At 39.6% G+C, this 22,926-nt stretch overlaps 1 protein-coding gene and 1 long non-coding RNA gene across 2 annotated transcripts in view; one reads left to right on the forward strand and one right to left on the reverse strand.

Moving 5' to 3' along the window:
* COMMD10 (COMM domain containing 10) overlaps positions 1-22,926 on the forward strand; it is a 108,179-nt gene that overhangs the window by 29,891 nt on the left and 55,362 nt on the right. The gene's annotated exons all lie outside the window — the stretch shown is intronic.
* LOC116780787 lies at positions 1,541-21,326 on the reverse strand. Its single transcript, XR_004354622.1, has 3 exons — positions 21,178-21,326; positions 17,739-17,740; positions 1,541-1,551 (listed from the first exon to the last, which is right to left on the reverse strand). It is a non-coding gene; the product is annotated as an uncharacterized LOC116780787 (long non-coding RNA).

Consider the following 22,926-nt stretch of genomic DNA (forward strand, 5'->3'; position numbering starts at 1 on the left):
TTTTTTTTATTGGTTGTTTCTGTTTATTTTCTTTTTGAATAATAGTTGATTAAGTAATAGATCACTACAATACTTTATTAGGTGGGTTTCCTTTATTGTTCAGGCCTTAAAGCCCTTCTTGTGCTGTAGGGTATCTTCTGTTCCCAAGGAATGTGAAGCACAGTGTTTAGGCAGGTTTTGGACAGTTTCAGAGTTCCTGGGTGGCAGTATATTCCTATCTATACTTTTGAATGCTAAAATATAACAAGTTCTTAAATGAGCATTTTAGTTTTCTCTTTCAGAATTTGTATCACATTTAGTGAAAATGAAAGTCCTTCAGGTGAGGACCAAAATAGGTTGTAGATAATATCGATGTGATGAAGAATAACCAGTTTCAGGTATTGAAATTGGAATTATTTGATTTCTTACCAAATGCAGATGTGTTGGAGACAACATACCAGAGGAAATGTTTTAGTGGTAAACCTTTTCAGGAGAACTACTTTGCTGCAGCAGCAAGGAGCTGCTCAGTTGGAATGCATTAATTTGCCAAGGGTACTGTAGCCAGGCAGACTCCGGTAAGCTGGCACAGAGATGTTTGAAAATGGTGTAAGACAGAGCAGAAATGCATGAAAGAGATATGAGGAAGTAGAGGCAGTAAGGGCAATGAACAACACAGAGAAGCGAGGAATTGTTGTTTATTGAGAGCTGCCTGAAGTTGAGTTGAACCTGTAAAAGTTTTTTTGGGTAAAAATGAGAATGATTATCATACAGGGAAATGATGCACTGTAAGAAGGGTTATGTCACATGATACAGTGCTTTGTTCTCAACCTGGTATCTGAAAAGTCATTCTGAAAAGCTCTTGAAAATTCAAGTGTATCATAATTTGAATTCATTTTTTTAGTGGAGTTGCTTTAAAATTCATATTACCGTTTCAAACTGCAATTGTATGCTTCTGTGGCCTTGAGAGAGTCACAAAGCACTTGGAGCCATCCTTGACTTTGACATTGAGGCCTGCGGTGCTTATCTAGGACAGAGTATACCTGCTGTGTCTACTGCTTTCTGAAAAGCAGAACCTGACATTTTATTTAGGTTTATCAGGGTGTGCCTTCCAAGGGTGATCCACAGACCAATAGCAGATCTTGCAAAGATGTGTGGGAATAGTAAGGCAGAGGAAGGATATAACAACAAAAAACTTCAAAATCCAAAAAAAATTACTCCCAGAAGGCATCTAGTACATCTTTTCTTTATAGACAGACAGATGAAACATATTTTTCAGCACGGAGCATGTGAGGTGCAGTGCTGTAAGTTAAGCACCGCGCTGAGACATTAGGTTGTGGGTATTTGTTCAAAACCCCTTTCTTCCCTTCTTGGCAATAAACCAAGAAGAATGTTGTTTTCAAAACATTCCAATCCAACATAAGCCAGCTTTGAATTTATTTGAAGTAACTTGAATGTTTTTGTTAATGTGAGTATTTTTAAAATGCTCAAAACTTGTAAACTTGAGAGACTACTGGCTTTTTATGCCAATGTGGTTTCAGACATTGGAAAAAAATTGGTATTCTGCTCTTCCCACTGTTTTATGAAACCCTTCAGTAATGTGCTTTCAGCATTAGCCTATTTCTTTTTCCTATCTTTTTTTTTTTAACTAAAAAAGGAAATAAAAATTCTGGACCAAACATGAGTCAGCCTATGAAACTTCAGAAAGAACTTTGCAGCTCAACCCCCAAATCCTATTATTTTAATATGTGTCTTTTTACGAAGATAAGCGCTTCCCATTTTCAGTGTTATAGGGAATTGGCATGTGTTTAATTTTGTCACAAGAAAGCTGCAGGGGTAGGGAGAGTGTGAATGCTATGAAGACTGCAGGTTATCATTGCCGCTGGAAACAACATCCAGTACTGTGTTGTGCTACGTACAGGTCTGGAACAGGTGCAAAAGTAATCTGCAATTATGTATGTACAACATGTGTTAATATCTTCATATTACCTCAGAGCTTGAAAAATTAAATTATTCTTTGGCTTTGTGGAAATAAAGTTCTTTTAAAAACGTATCTAGTTACATGAAATCACTTTCCTTATTTGCATCTAATTCTGAAACTTCCAGTAAAATACTCTTTTCAGGGGTGACTTTTTAATTTTTTTTCTTTTCTCTTAAAGAATACTATCATCTTTACTAAATGCAAAAGAGTTTGCAATATGTTGAGAAGAAAGGCTTTGGGGCTAGAAAAGTGCCTTGTAGTTTGTCCCACAAAATCTCTTTCAAGTTTAATTGACTTAAATTGTGTAAAAATTACTATTTCATTTTTGCTGATTGTTTCTCTTAGAAGTCCTTGATCTTTGCCCAAACACTAATTGATTATGAGCATTCTGATTTAAGGTCAGGCTCTGCTATCATTAAACACCAAGCAGGTAACACTCTTGGGCACTCTGGAGTGTGTAGTCTGGGTGCTGAAGTAATGGACCCTGGAGAAGGAGAGAGCTTGGCTGGGCTTCCTTCCTGCCTTGAATCAGGGAATCAGCTGTGTTTTCTCCACTTTCTGAAGGTGGCATATAAAATTATGTAGGAGATGGTGACTGATCTTCCCACAGGTAGATGAATACTCTACAGAAAATAAAAGCCCCCCAACATTTCCAGAGAGTATGAAATAGAACACACTCATTTACTAGCAAAAAGATGGATGAGGTGACCAAAAGGATTTTCCTCATAATTGTTTTTGGTTGCTATAAACAATATCTTAATAAAATGTAATATGTATATAAATAGTAAGGGACTGCAGATGTGCAGTAAAATGACAGTGAAAGTGACAGTAAAATCTGCTTTGCTTTCAATTCCCCTACTCTGTCTATAGTCTGCATGCAGCCTGGAAACCAGTTTGAAATGGGGCAGGAGATCCTTGACCAAGGAGGAGAAGATTATCACTGAAACCAGCATCAAGTGGAATAGCCCAACATGGGATTCAGTGTCCTTGGCAATTCTTGTTAGAACATTGGACATGTTTTTAATCCTTAACATTGCTTAACTTAAGTGGGATTTTTTTGCATGTGAAAGTAGATACCTTTGTCAACAGTTGTCAGGTATACTTCAAGGCAAGCACAAAGCAGTAGAACAAACTGTGACTGTAGATAGGAACCTTGGAAATAAAAACAAACCAAACCCTGTTCTCCTGCTGGCAGTTGAGAAGTGTGTTGATTCCCCCTCTAAATACATTGAAACCCAAAGTGTGTGTTTTCTTATGTAGAAGGTGAAGGAGAGGCTGGTGAATGAAGTTCACCAGTCTCAGAGTTGTACCTCTATGTTTGTAACACTGAACTGCAAAATGGAGCCCTGAAATGAATTAGAAAATGAAAGAAAACCAGTGTCCTGGAGGTTTCTGGACATCATGAGTCCTCATGCTTCCGGTGGGATCTACAAAATAATTGTACTGATGCAGAAGGAAATGGACTGTGATTTGTAGGTGATTGTGAGTTGTTAACATGGGTAAAGGTGTGACATAGCAACGAAAATGTGACTTTAAGCCATACCCTGTTTTTAACTGTTAACACTTCTTTTTCATGGTTGCTGGAATCATGCTTTCAAAAATAGTAGTCATCTACTAGTCCCAGATTTTAGCAGACATCTTAAGACTAGCATTCTGTTTTACAGATGTAGATAAAAGTGAGACTGTTCAATCTGTCATCATCATCATGGCTGGGCTTCGCGAACGAAGATTTGGGAAGGGCTCTACCCACGTTTGTTACAAGCACGTTGGTGGCTAAAAAGGCCAATACGAGACAGACATGTCTGATTGCAAAAGGCACAGCAGAAAGACTCCTTAGGAGGTATATTCTGCAAGGCATGATTCTTTCTGCATTGTCTTTTCTCCTCAAGGGTGATCCTGCGTGCTTTCTCTAAAGCATCAGCAGCGTTATAGATGGTGTGTCTCCAGACCTCCAGATTGGAGGCCAGAGTAGACCAGTTATGTTGATCAGTATGGCCAAGGCTGAGATGTTGTTTCAGGGAGTCCTTGTATCTTCTCTTCAGGGCTCCTCTGTTGCCTATGTTTGTGCCTTTAGTATTACTACTAATCGTGCTTGTAACAAATGTGGATAGAGCCTTCCTAAATCTTCATTCGTGAAGCCTAGCCATGATTACTACTAATACAAAGATCAGGATGATTTTTGGTAAGCTTGTAAAACTTAATGGTTTCAGAGGCAGGAAAGAGAAATTACTTGCATGGAATTTATTAAGGTTGCTACATTTACATCTCTTTTTAATGAAATCAGTGAGATGGAGAGACAAGTAAATATTTTAAAAATTCCTACAAATTCAAAAAGCATTTTATGGTGTGGGGTTTTTTTTGGTTTTTTTGTAATCATGTTTGTACTTGTTTGTCTGAAGTGCTATTTGATTCGATTATTTTTCAGTTATAAGTAGTGTCATAATTACATAATTACATAATTTTTACCCAAAGCAATTCACAGTTTCAAAGTATTGTGTGTATAAGGTTCATATATAAAGTTTTAGAGATAGTGAGCCTATCTTATGCTACTATGGCTGTTTTAAAATAATTTTCCATATTGTCCAAACATAAACCAAAGAATACAAGAAGAATTTGATATGTAAGTGAAGTACATATAACTAAGAGGTACAGGTATGAAATAGCAATGATAAGAAAGTTACGTGGTTGTAATCAGCATGTATTATGAAAGAGGAGGGGCAGAAGAGTGGGAATTATGGAAATGTCAGCATGGAACACGTTTAGAGTAGATACTGGGCACATAAGTAATAGATAAGATAAATTGCCAAAATAGTTTTGGTGGAGGGATCAAGACTGACATGGAATGTATGGAATTAATTGAGGCAGGAAATGAATGACTGAGAATCAAAACCCTCTTTGAGCTGCAGGAGTTAGCCTACCACTTTGTTTTCTCAACTAATAATTGATGTGTAGCTAGCTAAGGAAATCGCAGAAGTAAAGGATGTTGCTTGTAGTGTGTGCAGGGATAAAAATAGTAAATAAAAAATTATAAAAGTGTTAAAGAAAAGATAAAGAGAGTACAGTGACTGGGGCATTTAATCTGCTCTGTTTTCTTTGAACAAGAAAAGTGAGCAAGAGTGACTGGTTTCCAGAGAAGGTCAAAAATGAGAACACCCTTTTAGAGGAGGAAAGCAACGGGGACATTAAAAGCACAAATCAAAGAGTCTCTGTCCTGGTCAGAATTGAACTTAGCTTTTGTGAAAGGTTCCTAATTTGTTTTGACTCTTTCTAAAAACCCTACTGTACTAGTCAGTTTGTCACATTTTCTGTTTTGAGTATTATGTTAAGATGTCCAACTGAATTTCCATTAGAAATGCTGCTTAATGGGATATGTACAAAAAACCTGTAGCATTGCAGATGAATTCTTCAGTGAAATTGATTCTTATTAAAAATCACTAAGTCTTTACTAGATGGTGGAAAATAACAAGTAACTCATAACCTGGTAGAGGTGGAATCTATGTCAAACATTAATCAGTGTTACTACAGTTAATATAGTCCAGCATTATATTAATTATGTGAAACATGCACGATAAGGGGCTGTTTCAACAGGAATGAAAGCATCAAAATGAGGTAAAAGCAATTTACAGGATTAAGAACTGAAGGCAATAGTTGTTCTGTGCCTGGAGTGCAAATTTTGAGGTATTCCATATTTAATGTTATATAAAAATAGCATTTGGGTATATATTTGTGGTTGCAGTTACTGTGGGCAGAGCTCATAGTTCAGGAAACAAACAGTCTGAGACCTGTATTCTGATCTCTTGCCACTCTTTATGATTATTGTCTTAGTTTATTTTTACTGGAGTAATACTGTAACAAACGTCGGTAGAGCCCTTCCCCAAATCTTCGTTTGTGAAGCCCGGCCATGATGATGATGATGGAATACTAATGATTTAAGCCTGTTTAGTACCAATAAGCAGAGTAGCATTTCAGGGAAACTTTTTTCTATTTCTGTTTCTTTTATGACTGACATCAAATTTTCAATATTATTTCTATTTGTAAATTGTTAAAAGCTTTACAACAATAACAGCAGCAAAACTTGAATTCTTTAATCTGAAATAGACTAATGCTCACAGAGGTAAAATATTAGCAAAAGGTCATGGTGTGCCTTTGTGGTAAGTTCAGGAATAGATCCCAAACACTGTCTACTGGGAAGCAGGATGTCTTAATTCTGGTTCTTGTGAATAGAGGGGAACAAGGATATTTTGATATGTATGTTGTGACAGTTAATGCACTCTCAGCTATTCTTACACTGTCAGATACTCTGAAGTAGTAAGTATGTCTGAGATACAGCTGCTCAAAATAAGAAATCCACATATTCTTTTATTGTCCTTAAGTTTATGCTGTAACCATTGTGCAGGTCTGGACTGTATTATTTCACCTTCCTCCTTTGTGTTTTACTTCTGTCAATGCAAATATGGCACGAGGAGCAGACTGGTGGCTGAGTGGGTTTTGACAATGATGGTGTTTATGGCATAGTTAGAAACAGTATAAATGAAACTTTAGATTTGCATCTCCGTGGGGCTATATTTTGTAAAATAAGGTTTTTAAGAAGTAGAGAATCTGAAGAAGAGAGGGAAAAAGTGGATAGAGGATGGAACTGGACTAGTCCTAAAATCCCTGGGATGTGCTTTTCTTGCTTTCTCTAAGAACTGCTTTCACAGAAGCCATTTGTGCCCACACCAGTGCAGGGCTTCTGGTTTTAGAGCTTCTGGTGGCCTGGGAGTTTTGGTGCCTTCTGATAGAAATGAAAACGGGGCATAATTTTTAGACTAGATTTAACTAAATATATAGTCCTGTCTTTCAGGTCTTTGGATCACAGACATTCATTATTATTTCAGTAATTTATTATAGACACTCTCATCAGGATATGTTCTGTATTATTCTAGTAATTCTTTTAACATCACAATCTGATAGATAGCTTGCTTGTTGGAGGCAAAAAGCTTGTGTATGTTATTTAGTTTTTCTTGATTAAATTTTTTTATGAGGAAGGGACTAATTAATTCCTTGTGCTTTATCAACCAAACTGGTCTGGTTTATTAAATCATGTCGATGATACCCATGACCTTGGAGAAGCCATAAAAATTTCAAATGACCTCTCCTGTTCTCCCATGTCACTTTAAAGGACGATCCTAATAGACTAAATGGTAGCAAGCAGAAAGAAATACGATACATGGGAAATTAATACTTTTTTCTCTTTCTTGTTTCTATGTTAAGTTTGGAAGACTTAATTTGTATTTTGAGAAGCCAGGTTTTGTAATTCAAATAACCTTAGTAATCTGAATTCTGTGTGGAAGATTGGTTTTAATAGTTGACGTTTATATTCATTTCTGGACAGCATTTGGGCCCTTTTGCAGAAATCAGAGAACCAAGGCTTCCCAGTGCAACGTTACGATGACTGTGGTGCAAAATCTAAATATGTTTGTGGAGGTGTTGTAATAGCTATCTGTTAAGGAATACTGTTTTACTTTGTCCTGAAAGATACTTTTTAATTGCTGTTTAGAAGGAGTAAGGCCTTGTTTCATAACTGTGAATATTTGGAAATAGGACATTGTGATTTAGAGAAACTGTGAATAAAATGGCAGATAGTTAGTTAAATTCTGGTGAATTTAGCAGGTTTTCTTGGCCTAAAGGACTTTCTAAAATACAGTTTGATTATCAGTGAGTCATAAAACATGGCTGGAACTTACAGTAGAATTGTTGTGCACTATGGACACACCAAATATAACTTTACTTCCCTCCAAAATCACAGGAGTAGTCCATTGAGCAGGATAATCGTGTGCAGCACTGGCTCAAAAGAAAACAGTTGTCTCTTATTTATCCTCTTGCTGTGGCCTCTTTTTTTTTCAGTCGCAATTAGAGAATGTGTTAAAATTCAAGTGAAGTGCATTACTGTAGGGCACATGTGGAGACTTTCTTTCCTTAATCAAATACTACAGCTTAACAACAAAAGGCTGCATGAAAGATTGTATCGTGATACTGTTTCAGACTTACCAGACTCCTCACCTTGATGTTTGGGTTTGTTTTCTTTTTTTTTTTTGTAATGGTGGTAATATAAAAGATTAAGGAACATTTTCACCTAGAACTGTGTGTTTCTGACGAACTCCCATGTTCCCATAGCAATTTTAGTAACCACATGCTGTTTAACTGGAAGAGTGACTTGAGGATATTGCCTGATTTCTTTCTACCTCCCATGGTAAACCTTCTGTTTGTTTTGTGAATTTAGTAGTCAGAGGTGCATGGATAAAACTTGCCATCTTCTACTTAATGACACTTCACAGCCAGTAAGATTGCCAAAGTGCTATACAACTTTCCTTTTTACTTCATTAAGCAACACAGAGGAACAGATCACAACAGTTATTTCCTAGCCTAATGCCTCATATTGACTGAAACATTTAAGTCTTAAAAATAGAGAAGTACCATAAAATAAAAGACTTGAGTGGGGGATGGACATCTTCAGAACTCCAAATAGGTCTGAAGGCAAGAAAAAATGCAAAAACCTGAGTCAAAAAAATGGAGCTTTTTCAAATGAACGAAGCATGAGTTGGAGATGGGGGAGAAAAGGTTAACCTATGCTTATCGTAGTACATTATATTAGAAATAAAATTTAAGGTTTTTTTCCAGCAAAACCACACTGAAGGAACAAAATGGATCTAAGTGTTTCTGCTTTCTCTAGTGGCAACACTTGAACTGCAGTGACACTTAAAATAATCTGTGTGCTATTTGGCAGAGAACATGACTGTCTCAAAAGTTCTTTAATAGCTGTCTGACTGACCTGCATCTTTGATGCTTAAGGGTAGGGCAGCAGTAGTCTGACACTCCTCCTCACATACCAAAATGACCTCCAATATAAATCGTTTCCTTGTGGTTATGGAGTTTGTGATTTCCCCTGTGTTTTTTTGTTTTCAAGAGTTGTAAATACAAAAAAGAAAACATATTTCCTCCTTTCTCTCTGCCTTCTCTACAACAACAAAAAAATTGGAAAAAAAAGCCCTGCTCATCTATAATAGTGGTTTGGCACATGGTATTTTGTTTTTTAAAAGGCTAATAGACTCAGTGTTTGTGTTACCCTAGCTTCAGGGGTTTTTTTCTGCAAGCAGCAGGTCAAACAAAATTTTCAAGATGAGGACGTGAAGGATGGACAGTGAAAGAGAAAATGTGCTCTGTGTGGAAACGATTGTATCCGTGGAAAACACTTTTGTGGCCTTGAGAGAAGCCTGCAAGTCAGTAAGAATAAAATTTGATCTCCACAGTGTGTGGTAGCAAATCTTTAGTACATATAGGGGTTTGACAAGTGTGGTTTTTTCTGTTATGGGTGGGCATAGACCACAGTTAATAGCTAAAGACTGTGGTGTTGGTGGTGTTAACTGAGCCTGTGTCTTAATGCAACTTATTTCACTTGTGAATTCAGATTTCACTGGAAATTCAGCAATTGGAGAACACATTTGGAGAAAGAAGTTGCCACTTCAGTAGGTTTCCAGCGTGACAAACAATGGACAGGGCTTGGGGAGGGTATGGGAGATCACATGCTATTGTTTTTACTGTTTTTACATTGCATTGAGGATAGATAGGTTGTTAGAGCAGAGGATAAATATGTAATGACCTTTTTTTTTCCTTGTCCTATAAGGAGAGTAAGTTCTGTAGCTTTGTGCTTAGACTTTTTCATTGGTAGAAGACCCATGTTACTTACTTAGTATGAAACCTCCACCCAGCCGCATTCAGAGTAAAATGAGTAGAATCCATATATATATAACACTGCCTGAAAATACTCCATAACATGCTGCTGTGGGGTAGAACACACTGAACTAATTTGCAGTTGAAACTTAGAGCTCTACAATTCTGGTTATTTCTGTCCTTCAGGCAAAGTGAGACAAAGACAATATAGGAGAGCTGACTCTTACAGAAAGTAATTTGAATTGTTGTCCTGAATTTTTACTATTTCTTTATTTGTGTTTATGTTATTTTAACCTGCTTATCAGTTTAAATTTTGGTGTTGATTTCTAAAGTGATGTCTAGGCTGTCAGATTCTGTTACGGCCTTTTGATAAAATGATGTTAGCTTTGAAAATTTGACATTTTCTTGTCTGAGATTCACTCCCTTGTTCTGGCTTCATAAATCTTGCTCTGAATGTCTGGCCATTTCAACTTATTTTTCCAACGCAAATTTGAAATATTGAAAATACTGAAATATTTGAATTGGAAATGTTGAAATTGGGCTTTGTATAGCAAGCTGAGCCATGACTTGATCCCTAGTTCTCCCTTGAATTAGTCTAGAAGGAAACCACTGGGAATTCTCTTCTGCTGTATTTTAGGATTTTCCCTACATGATTTCCTGTAAAGATCCACAGAGGTCACTTCAGTGGGCAATTGGTTAATGTAATTAGTTGAGCAGGCATGAATTCGCTTTCTCCATTTGAACTAATGAAACTGCAAAGAGGCTGATCGTGTTGTCCTGCTGCAGCAAGAAAATACAGGAGATTTTTTTCTTGTGATCTTGAAGAAAATGTTATGTAAGTGCAAAAAGTCATTACTGTTACCTTAATGAAGGCATTACAGAAGCTGACACCTTGTTAGAATGATAGTCCATAAAACATGAATGTCTGTAATGTGTGCTGACTGACCAGTGATTATTTGGAGTATTCATGCAGCGTCCCAGTGCTGCAGTAGATAGCGCAGAAGAGGACAAAAACAAAGAAGTGGGTGAAGTAGAACAGGACAAAGTGTAGGGCAAAAGGGAGAAAGATTTTTGAACAGAAGATGACTCACAAGGTTTCTCCTGTTAAAAGTCTGGATGATATTTGTGTAGTGTGTGACTTAGTCCACTGCCAAATACTCAGTCAAGTTTCTGAAGAAAACTGAAAGACATCAAACCAGAACCAAACCTACCACTGAAGTTCTGGATTATTTTTATTTTCTCACTTCAGGAGGTTGAAAAAAAAATCAGCTACTCGCACTTCTACACCACGAAAGGAATCTATATAAACAAATATGTAGGGAGCCAATAATAAGGGTTGGCAGTGCAGTCTGTTAATTGACTTGAGATATCAGACTGAAAATGTTAAGCTTTTTAAATAGAACTTTTATTATCCCATTAACTTGTTTCTTAATTAGGCTCTAAATCAGGACTTGTTTTAATTACCACTAGAGGTTTAAAAAAAATATATATATATATATATATAAGCTGATACCTTACTAGTGTTACTGTGGCAGTCTGCAGGTCTGGTAGCACCAAGGCTGAGTTGTAGAACTCCATTCATTATTGAAGACAAACTTTTTAGGTCATAGGACATTATAAATACTCTACCACTTTCCTTTGCCATAAAGTTCAAGTGTATCCATTGTGCATGTTTTGGAGGTATCTTGGCTTTGATTAACTCAGCCTGTAGGTGGAAAGAGCTGTAAGGTAAGAGAAACAAGTATACAAGTGGTTCCTCACAGTTGCCAAATTGTTCTCTAAAACTTGTTTTTGTATAAACTCACAGAATTAAATAATTATGAACAAAGCTTAAAAATGAAGGCAGAAAGTTTGTCTTCATGTTCGGCTATGATTGACTTCGTCTTTCTTATGAATTTGTTATGCTGAGCTTGAAGTACTTTGTGTTTTTACAAGATAAGTGGTTGGGTTTTTTTCACAGTTGCTGGAATATTGTACCACTGAAGTACCTTTTTTAAAAAGAAACAGCCCTCTGAAGGGTAACTGAACATTGAGGTCTAAGGTCTAAGGCGTTAAGTGCTTATAGTGCTGCCTTGGTGTTTTAACATGAATTTTTCAATTTGCCTTTTCTCCCAGGTTTCATGTGAGAATCTTAGGTTTCATTTCTTCTGAAGAGGGGTGATCTCTTTTTGAACTGAAACTTAAGTGCATTTTCTTGTTGTCCAAAAGGACAGTCTTGCCAGGATTGCCAGATATAAATAGGAGAAACTGTGTACTTTTTTGCAGTGTTTCTTTTGAATGTCAATATCCACATTGCTATAACTGGATTACTCATAAGGAGTAATCCTTTGTTGGAAAATAGAGAATCCTTTCTTTTATGAAGAGCTTTAAAAAAAAATTGCAACTTTCAGATCAGAGATTTTGCATGTTATCTCTGGTTTTCTTCAAGAAAGAAAGAAAGAATGTGTTTATAACGTATGTTAATAAATGTTCAATCAATTGAGCTTTTTAATGTCTGGAGGTTGGATAAAATATTTACTGAAACATAACTGGACAGCTACTCAAACATTCTTTTGTGCAGGTCCAGCACAGGTTAATATAACTATCTTTATTTTTTTATTTACAATTTGAAGTGATGATATTTTAAAGTGCAAATAATCTACACATAAAAATCTGTTCTTGTGGAATAATGCGGTCTTTTTTTTTAAAGAAACTTTTACAGTAATGGTCAAGACAGTATTGAAAAAATAGTTCCTGGCCCCCTTCCTTAAAAAATAAACTAATCACTCAGTATTGGCGTTTTTTAAGAAGTGAAAACAAACAAAAGCTTAAAAAATGCAGATGTTCATGTCAAAGTAGGAATTCATGGTGCATCTAGCCTTCATAATCCAACCAACATCCATGGTCTGGTTTCTTAGGCTTAATGTTGTTAATGTAAAGCTGGTTTAGGTGTGAGGGACTTCTTACTTACTGTGAGTTTGAACTGTACGTGGGAAATACTTGAACAATACATAGAGAAAACTACATGTTATTAGTAAAACCATTTACTTTAGTGTGTCTAATTATTTGCAGATACAGAGGGCAATTTTAGTCTGGAGAACTGGTATTTACACTTCACCTTTGTGCAGCAGAGAACAGTCTGCTGTTTCAGTAATGCCTGTTTCAGACAGACATTTGTTCTCCTTGTTTTAGCCATTATTGTCACTACCCTACAGGTGGTAGAGCAGTAGCAAATGAACTTTTATCATCTAGAGCCACTAAATATAGAAAAGACAGAGGATGATGCATTTAAAATGCTCCTCTTTAAAGTATGTAAAGCACATTTAAAAGTTGGTTTTTAATCAAAGTGTAAGACTTCTGCGCCTGAACTGACTCCAGAAATAAAGCAATGGAGAAATATGAAGCAAAGCCACTTGCAGGCAGGTTTAACAACACACAGTTAAGCTTCTTATCTTGGTTTCTACCTTTCACAAATGCATACAGTTGTGGCCTACTTAATTCTTCCAATTATTTTAACAATTTTCTAAATGCCCGTAAGCAGTGGTTCCTATGTGGAAAAAAATATTCTCCCACAGTGTCCCCAGTTGAAATGCAGTTATAGGTTCATCAGCTTTTTCCTGTTGTAGCATCTTTTACAGTATAATTAGTTTCAGGACTATCTGAAAGAACACAGCTATATTTCATGTCCGTTGAAGCTTTCACATTTCTTTGAAGTTTTCACAGTGTCTAAAGAGTGGGAGAGGAAATGCTTAATGAAGTTTTGCAGTGAAAATACTTTATAAGCTCAGTAATGAGTGAAGAAAGGATGTTTTTTCTGGTTTCCTTTGGTGTACCTTTTAGGATTATACCTTTGACTTCCACAATGCTGTTATTAACAGTGTTATTAAGAGTGAATAATAAATAATAGAATGGATTTCTGAAATATAGCAAGGACATCCACTGTTCAATACAATACTGATTTTAATTTTAGTTTTATATTGTTCTTATAATCAGTCTTATTCTAGCTCAGGTTCTTATTAATGATGTAGTTGTTGGAATTTAATTCCATGCCACATATTATGTAGGAAAGATACTTTTGAGTTTAGGCCTTTTTTGATTTGTTTGGTTGTAATTTCTCTCTTTAAGGAACTGCTTGGTGATCCTAGTCAAATTTCATGGCTTCCAAGTTAAATTTCGTATTAAGTGGAGGGAGGAAAGATCATTGTGGTCTTTATGTTTTCAAAAAGAAGAATTCTAGGAGGGAAGCCTTTCTTACTAGTGTTCAGGGAGCTGGGGGTATTGAATGCATTTGTTTTGTATTGTGCCATATATTTTTGTGCTGAGGTATTTGCTATTAAACAGAGGTAATCTCCATCAAGGGTTATGATTTAAGATTACTGGTCTGGACGCTGTTTGCAACATATTGTTCATTTCCCCTCTCTGCTATCTCAGAGAAGTGTCAAACCAGTCTTTACATCAGACGGATAGTCCTGATCAAGATGCTTCATGCTGTCCAGTCCACTGCCTCCTCCTAGTGAGGGTGTTGTACTGGTGCTGCTTGTGGTTTCAGGTGGTGCCCTGAGGGCTTCCTCTGCCTGATTGTTTTCTGTGCTTTGAGCCAGTGCTGTTTGTAGCAGCCTTCCTACCTCTGGAGTGAATTCCCTTCCTTTTATGTTCCAGTTTGAGAAGAAGGAGTATTACAGAGGAAGAGGAGAATTAATATATGTTTTACTTCAGGCTAAATATTAAATCGTGATCTTTGTAGTAATTGAGAGTTAAGCTTTACCACAGGTAGTCATGTTGGTATTGCAGGAAAAGGACATTACAATTTTTTCTGGTCATGTGCTGTGCTAAGTTATTGAATGATTGCTTTGTGTAGAAGAGCAGTAGAGCATGCTGTGTGTTTCTTCTGCTTGTACCAATTGTCATATTATTTGTGCTATAACTTCATCTGAAAATAATTTATTTTATTTAAGCTCAGTGTTGAAGTGGGATGCATAAGGTATCCCACAACATCATCACATATTTACCCTGAGGCAAACACTGAAACTTGAAAACTGCAGTGAAAATGTAGACAGTTTCTCAGAACTTTTTGCTGGAGTGCTTCAAATCTGAGTTTTGGATAGAAAAATTTCACCTAGAAAAGAGAATGGAAAAAGGGAGTCTATTGGAAGGCTGTCATCTTAGAGTGCAGATACAAATTTTATTTTTAGGGAGTTAATCTGAGATTGTCCTATATGTAGCCACCAGTAGCTGGTGGATATTAATAACTTGGATACTTCTAACAGTCACTGTGATCAGATAAGGCTGTCCTGTGGTTGTGTTGCACACTTTTCACTTCACTGAGAAATTGAGGCACATGGAAGAAACCTCCTGATACTCTACAGATCCATACTTTGATTTAAATCATTATAAATGCCTAGTAGAATTTCCGTAGGGCAGAGCACCCATATAGCCTATGTTTTTAACCTTGTGGTTCTTCATCTTGTGTAAATACTAATTTTTTTAAAATGTATTGTCATGGTTTGAGCCGCCTCTCTGGGGAGGGGGCTGGAAGTGGTTGGTCCTAGGAGAGTTTCCACTGAGGGACCAGTCGGAACTGGTTTTTTTTTTCGCCCCTGTGAAATGAGATATTACAAGAGCCAGAAGTTGTTGGTAGAGTGGGAGTGTGTGTGGGTGTGAGTGTGAGACCATGAGGTGAGAGGAGAGAGGCCTGCTGGCCCCCTTGCAGGGGGGGGCAGGCCCTCTTTCCACCCAGCCAGGCTGCGGGGAGCTCGGGACTGTATGTTAACTGGACCGGGTGCCTGTGGGCAAGGCTAGGGGACTCTTTCCCCCCAGTGCCCAGGAGAGGCGGTGGTGTGGACTTCAGGCTTGGCATTGGAGCTGAGCCAGGAGATGAGCTAGGGGTGGTCTGGAGCCTGGAGAAGCAGCTGTGATGTGCAGAACTGGAAGAACTCCAGGCAGAGGAGGGAGACCAAAGCAGTCTTGCTGCTCCCTCTTCCTCCCCCCCCCCATAATGGCAGGGGAGAGGGTAGCAACCTTGAGTGAGGCTGAAGAAATGGGAGATAGGCCAAGGGGCTTGGAGGAGGCTCTATGCGAGGTTTGGGCGGGAGCAGCCGAAAACCGAAGGAGGAACGCGAGGGGAGGAATGTCTCTTGTGACAAGTGGAAGCTGAAGCTGCAGCAACTAAAACAGAGAGAAGCCAAACCAGCAGGCTTTTTCTGGATAAGGACTTTTGGTGAAAACTATTTGGGGTGGAAAGACTGAGCAAGACCCAGAAACCTGCAACCTGGAGAGGGAGAGTGAATGTCTTACTCTCCGGGAAGGAACGATCACGAACCAGGGAGAAAGAACTCACAAGCTGACTCCCTGGACTTTCGTGATGAAGACCTGATGACGCAAGTGTTCCCTTACACCAGACCTTGGCAAGAGCTGAGGGCTGGTGGGGGTGCAAGAAGACCCCTTCCCTGATACCCCAATGAGAGAGAGACTTTTAACTATCGCCCTGAAAACTTCTCATGAACTGATGTGGGAGGGTCCAGGGGTGGTAGGAATTATATTAATAATGTGTGTTTATTTGCTCTTTAGTTTCTATAGTATTTAGTGTGGTAGTAATAAATTTTGATATAATTCCCCCATGCTGAGTTGTGCTTGTCTGAAAACTTCTCTTCCATGTTGAGGTAAATTGTGGGGGGAGCTTGGAGATTGGATTTTTGGGATCAAACCCTCACATGTACTCTCTTGTATTAGTATTTTTATGTTTTTCTATCTGTGAGAAACAGAAACCCAATCGGGCAATTTCCAATCAGAATTTATTATATGATAAAAGCAAAATCAGCGCTGGGTGATCAGGGAGGGGGTTCAACAACTCCCAACGCCTGTCACACCCAAAGAAGACAGTTGTTCTACATTTATTTCCAGCTACTACATGAATATTCATTATACATAAGTATAAACATTACACATTGTTAGGTACATGAGTATAAACATTATTTCTTAACAAGAATGTTATCTATAAGCATAATATTGTTAAATCAGACATTCAGCAGATGTTTGCTTGTTATCTATAAATTTTAAGAAAGGTGCTATTATCTAGCTAACTAAACAAAATTCTCTCACTATAAATCCTACACAAGGTAAAAGGGAGGTAACTTGTTTTACCTCTTTGTAGGGGCCCAATTAAGTTTTACAATTTGTTTTTCTTTTCTCTCTCCAGGTCATATTGACCTTACACTGTTTTCTCTTAATTAGCTCGAATCATTTTCTCAGTTTCTCACAATCCCTCCTCTCTTTCTATAAAATTATTGATTCGAGTTTTTTGCTCTAATCTGGACAATATTAATTTGACATTTTCTTCATCTTGGGAAGGTGGAGTTCTGGTGACTAACAGTACCTTGGCACTTTGAGCCGTCTTTGGATCTGTCGGCATTGTTGATATTTGCATTCTTTGTACTACAGAAACTATCAATCTAATGAAACAAGGGATTAAACATGGTAAAAATAGTATACTGGCCAACGCGCATAATAGAAAGAATCCTACTTTCTTCCACCAAGCTGTTCCTAACAAGTTATCCCACCACTGGCTGTCGAGCATAGAGTTCCATTTTTGTACAGGTACATGAGTCAGTTTTCTGATATCCTTTGCAATATCCATAACTGCCTGTCTATTATCATCAATTTGTAGACAACAATCTGAAGTGTTGAATTTACCACACACCCCCCCTTCCTCGGCTAGCAGATAATGTAAGGCAAGCCGATTCTGATACACAGCTGCTCGAGTTTTTGATTGCTGACTTGTGATTAGATCCAGAGTTTGAATTGTCTTACTGGCTACTATTTCCATGACTGCTTGAAGGTGGATAATTCTACTTAGTATGTACATGGGGGTTCGATAACCCCAGGTCCCATCTTGGGCCCAAGTAGCTGGTCCGTAAGTAGCAATGATTCGTTCAGGAGGCCATTCATCATCGTACCACTTTTGGGTTCCTCCAATGTCATCCCTTTTTTCTCGGCGTATGGTTCCATAATCATCATACAAAGGTACACCTAAACTCATACCTTTTTTGGGGGGCAGTAAAAAGAACCTCGGTTGGATTATACCTAGTGTACAGACTCCTCTCCAGTCTTTAGGGAGCTGTGTATATGCTCGCTTTCCACATATCCAGAATAATCCTTCCAGAGCTACCCATTCTAAATCGGTACTACCTGCTTGGTTCCAATATGTTTTTAATTCTCTCATGCTCTTCAAAAGGGTTTTTTTAAATTTGTTTCATTACACCACCAGCTTTCAGCTTCATCATGCCAGGTACAGTCTGCAGTCATATTGTTAGTCCAATACCCTAATGGTTCTTTTGGCCACCAGTATTCTCCTGTGGTATTGATTATTTTCACTGATAGGCATGGGGACTCTCCTACTTTGGTTTTATATATTTCCCTACCTCTCCGTTCAATGCATTCTTGCCCAACCACATCAGAAATTAAAATCCAACCTTGGGGCCTAGATTCTGATGCTTTCTGGGAGTGATTCCATTTTAAAATTTCCCATGGGGTGAGACCAGTACCTTTCCAGGGCCACTCTTCTGTCATCAAAGGTCCACTACAAATCCAGCACTTGGATAAATTTAAGGTTTGAATAATATGTTCCATTAGATCAATATATAGGTTAGTTCCATAACCCGGGAGTTGCCAATCTTCTCCTAGTTTGTCTTTCAATTTCTGGTATAAGTCACCTGTGTTGGAAGGCTTTCCCTGTGTTCTTTCTTTTAATGTAGTTTGCACCCTCTTTTTTATTATTTCCTCCCTTTTCAAGTCCTGCATTCCACCACCGTCAGAAATGTCCCAATGGCCTTCTTGAGTGAAACAAATCCATTCCTCTCCCTTAGGACAACTAAGTCCCAGCCTGGTTCCCCCTTTTCCTAAATTTTGTGCTACCCATAGTTGCCGAGAACCCGTGTTGCAAGTGTTCAGTTGTCTATAGTCATAGCAGACTTTGTTGACAAATGAGTGATAGCTTAAGCTTTGAATCATACGGCCTTTATATCATGTAGTTTAGTAGCATTTTGTACACTTGTCAGACAGGACGTGAGCCCAAAAGCAGCAGAGTATCCAAAAGGGTCCAGCATAACTTAAGCCTCCACGGCCCATGCCCGAACGGGGTTGCATCCCGTGGCTGGCTGTCAGTGGCAGGTTCAGAGGTTAACCTGGTCTTGCCCCTTTTAGGTTTTCTAATTTAATTAAGGCCCAGTTTTTCGTTTCCAGGTGAAGGTTCACTTTATCTCACAACAACGGATTCTGTCAACAGAATTATTATTCCCACTAATTAATCAATATATAAATTGTTAGCCATTGTGACATTCTTTACATGGGGTCTATAAAGTTAAAGTCATCCAGCGGGCAGTCAATTTGGGCTGTTTCTCCAGAAAATTTCATCATACTGTACCTTAATGCTGCATACCAGTCAGTTTCAAATATTTCCCAATTTACTGGTAATAACAATTCCCACCCACAAAACAGCTTATTTATCTGTACTGACTCTAATTGGGGTGGATCTCCCTGCGTGTCACGACACTCAGGGCAATGTATATGTCTTCTTTTTCAAGGTCACAAGCTAACACAAGGATGGGGTTAACTAAGCGATTAGTAAAATATGCACCTGACCCCCCACTCTGCCAGGGTATGGCTCCTTCTTTCCAGGAAACAAACCGCTGTCTCCTAAGAATTTGTCCTGGGACTAACTGAAACCAAGATCTTTGGCTAGGTTTTATACAGAAACTTTCAGGAAATACCTCTCGGGCCTTTAAGTCTCTTTGTTCTGGGGATAACTCATTCCAGCCTTCGATATGTCTTCTCCATTCAGGTGATGAATTCATAAAGGTCTTTTCTGGAGTTTAAGTCGTAGGTCCCCAGGCGTTGATGACACAGTCCACTCTTTCAGGGGTGGTGAAGCAACAGGTCCTTTCACTCTGGTCGTGTGTGCTCACCCTCGTTCTGCTGTATGCACTGCGGTCTCTGTCGTGAGCAGTACCTGGAAGGGATCTTCCCAAAATGGGGTTAAAGAAGTTTCTTTCCATCTCTTTATTAGGACCCAATCCCCAGGGTTTATTTTATGTATCTTGAAATCTAATGGTGCTGTTTTTCATTTGCAGTTGAGACATTTGTCTACTTCTGCATAAAAGTTGTTCTCATGACTTCTCAGCTTGAATTTTAGTGGTACAGCTTCAGGTCTGGTTGCTGGAACAAACTGTCTGTGAACAGCTAACTTCTGACACATTGTTAGTCTATATTTAAGACAAATCAGTATTCCCCCCTTACTGAGTTAGGGTAGAAATGTTCTTTCACAGGTTGTGAGCCTGTGGCAGTTTTAAAAGACAGAGGATGCAAGGGTTAGTAGGTAGTTTCTTTTCCCTTAGACTTAGCTCCCACAGTTTTCAAAGCATCACCTTATCATCTTATGGCACATTTTGCACCGGCGGGTTTTAGTTTTTGTGTTCGCCGGGAATTTACACTGATTTTGTTTTCCCCTCCCCCCTTTCGGCCTGATGGGAGGGCACGGATTATGCAGGTTTGGGGGGGCTGGAGTGGAAGCAACAACTCCGTCTTCGCCCCCAGTGGCGCAGCCAGAGGGTCCTGTGTTAGGTTGGGCTGGGACTCCAGCCACAGACACCATTCTAGGCTCTCTTGCAGCCTCTGCACCCCAGCCGATCTCTTGCTCGCAGCCGCTAAGGTGTTATGAGTTGCTCCGCTCGTGCTGGCCACAGCCAGGAAATAATTTGCCTTTGCCCCCGCTGCGGCCCCCGCTCTGTCTGCAAAGGCGGCAGCAGCTCCTGTATCAAACCCAGATTTTGCCTGTCCCGCAGTTGGACCCATTCTTTCTGTGCGCGTGGTTAACGCTGCCCCGGCACTCGCATCTGCTGTCTCTGCCTGGACCACACTAGCAGGAACTAAAACTTCTTCACTAGTCAGAGCAACAACTAGGACTAGCTTTTCCTGTCTCCGCTTTATTGTGCTCGCCACAGTTTTAAACTTTGGGATCGCTCTCTGCTCTAATTTCGCTTTCTCTGTCCCCGGATCTTTTCCTGTCACACGCATTCTCACTGTATCACACACAGGTAACACTTTTTTCTTCACGGCGCCAGCCAGTTCCGTCGCCGTGGTAACGGCCATTCCAGAAGCCTCCCCTGCTCTCTGAGCCGGGAGTTCCGTTGCCGCGGCAATGGCTGTTCCTATAAGCGCCTCTCCGCCCACCGTACTAGCTTTCTGCTCTCTGTTCTGATATACTGCCCAAGCTATCTCTAATAATTTCCTCTTTATATCGTTTGTGGGCTGTCCCACAAACAGGTATACCAGGTGTCTCTTTCCCAAGTCTGATTCTAAATCAATATCAATATATTTTCTAACAACATCTTTCAATCTGTTCGAAAAGTCTGGGCAACTCATTTGCTTTTTGCCTGGTTTCACACATTTTGACCCAACTCATTTCTCTTGTCTTTGTTTCTACAACAGCACAGTCCGCCGTAAACTTTAGGGTCTGTCTTGCACTCGGGGCATGCAACTCCGTTCTTACAACTCTCGTATTGCTATCGCCACCGATTAAATCAACTGCCTGAGCACCCATCTGTGGTGCTGGGCTACTCGCTCTCACAAACACCTCTACATTTGGGGCCGTCACCCCCCCTGGGGCCGACGCCTTCGCTTCACTGTCACTGTCTAGATCAGCGACTCCTACGCCTTCTGCGTTTGCACTGGCCAATTCTGGCGGTGCTTTCGCTGTGACTTCTAAAATTTCTCTTGTTTCTACAACAGATGCCGCATCTATAATAACTTTCTCTGATGTTACTACATCAAAAGCAATCTTTCTAAAAGCTGAATTTTCAGCCTTCACTACTCCGTTACCGATACAACTATCAACTTCAGCTGTTACTTGTTCCTCTACTCCCGAGCTCACTTCTGCTGTTGCTATGACAACTTTATCTGCCCCGGCAAAGCTACTAGCTGCTGCAGAGCTACAGACTGCTTCCCCGCTCACTGGAACAGGCAGGGCAGCTTCCGCAACCATTGCCCCTGTGGGGCCAGAAGTTTCTCCTGCTATTACTCCTGTTGCAACTAAACTAGATGTTATCTCTGGGCTAGCCAGCTCCGCCGCATCTGCATAACTCTCGCTCTGCTCTGCCGCGCTGCAAGCAGCTTCAACAAAAGCTGATTTCACCTGCACCTCTGTGCATACTCCAGCCAAAACGACAGGACTTGCTCCCGCTGGACCCGAGCTAACTTCTCCAGAGGCCTTAATTTGCCTAATCCCTCCCGGTGCAGCCATATCCACACCAGGGGGTCCGCCAATGGCTCCTGCCGGCTCAGCAGGAGCCGGTCCCGGGGCCGCTCCTCCTGCAGCTCCCGGGCTATTTTCTCTCCCATCCGGTGATATTAACACATTTACATCACCATTCTCCATGTTTTTAAATAAAACTCGTGAGACGGGGGTAGTTTTAACTCGATCTTTTCCCTCTTTTTCTAATTCTACTTCTGATCTTTCTGCCCTTTCTGAGCTCTCGTTTCTCTTATCTTCCACCCCCAATCCAGGGCGTGTTAATAGGAATAAAAACAACTCTGCGTATCAAATTTCCCGCCACCTCTGTTCTACATGTAAAAGCGAGATTAATTGAAACACTGCGTTCAGTTCAAACGGTCCAAATTCTGGCCATGCTACTCCTCTCATTTGTCCAAACAACGGCCAGGTATTTATAGAGAGCCTACACAGTTCTTCCTTCTTTAAAGTTGTTTCAGAACCAGTTAAAGTCTTCCAATGTTTTAAAACCAGACTTAGGGGGGATTCTTCAGGGATCTTAAATTTTGAATCCACACAACCCATGCTTGCAAAACAAAAACAAACCACTGTCACACAACTGAGATTCGAATTTGTTACCTTGGGGTTACGACGCTGTTAACGTAACCTCTCAGCTATTTACCGAGTCACACTGACTCCAGAGCCCCACCGGCTCTTCCACAGTGTCAGAGCACCGGAGGGCGTCCCCTCCAAACCAAACAGCCCTAGGCTGACTGGTTCTGACCTGGGATGGCGAACTACCCGTTCGCCTCCTGAAAAGTGACTTTCCGACTATTCCGAGGGCCCAAGTCTTTTAAGCAAACTTTTCAGGAACCCGTGTTCCCTATCTCCCGGAACACAAAACACAAAACTTTCCCGCAGCTGCTAACTAACCCAATAGGTACCACCCCTAGAGGACTGTCTCAGGGTATATCCGGCAATGCCTGCTTGCTCCTTTCCTTCCTGGGGCAACTGAATTTAC

The sequence above is a fragment of the Chiroxiphia lanceolata genome, chromosome Z, assembly GCF_009829145.1.
Source record: "Chiroxiphia lanceolata isolate bChiLan1 chromosome Z, bChiLan1.pri, whole genome shotgun sequence".
NCBI lineage: Eukaryota > Metazoa > Chordata > Aves > Passeriformes > Pipridae > Chiroxiphia > Chiroxiphia lanceolata.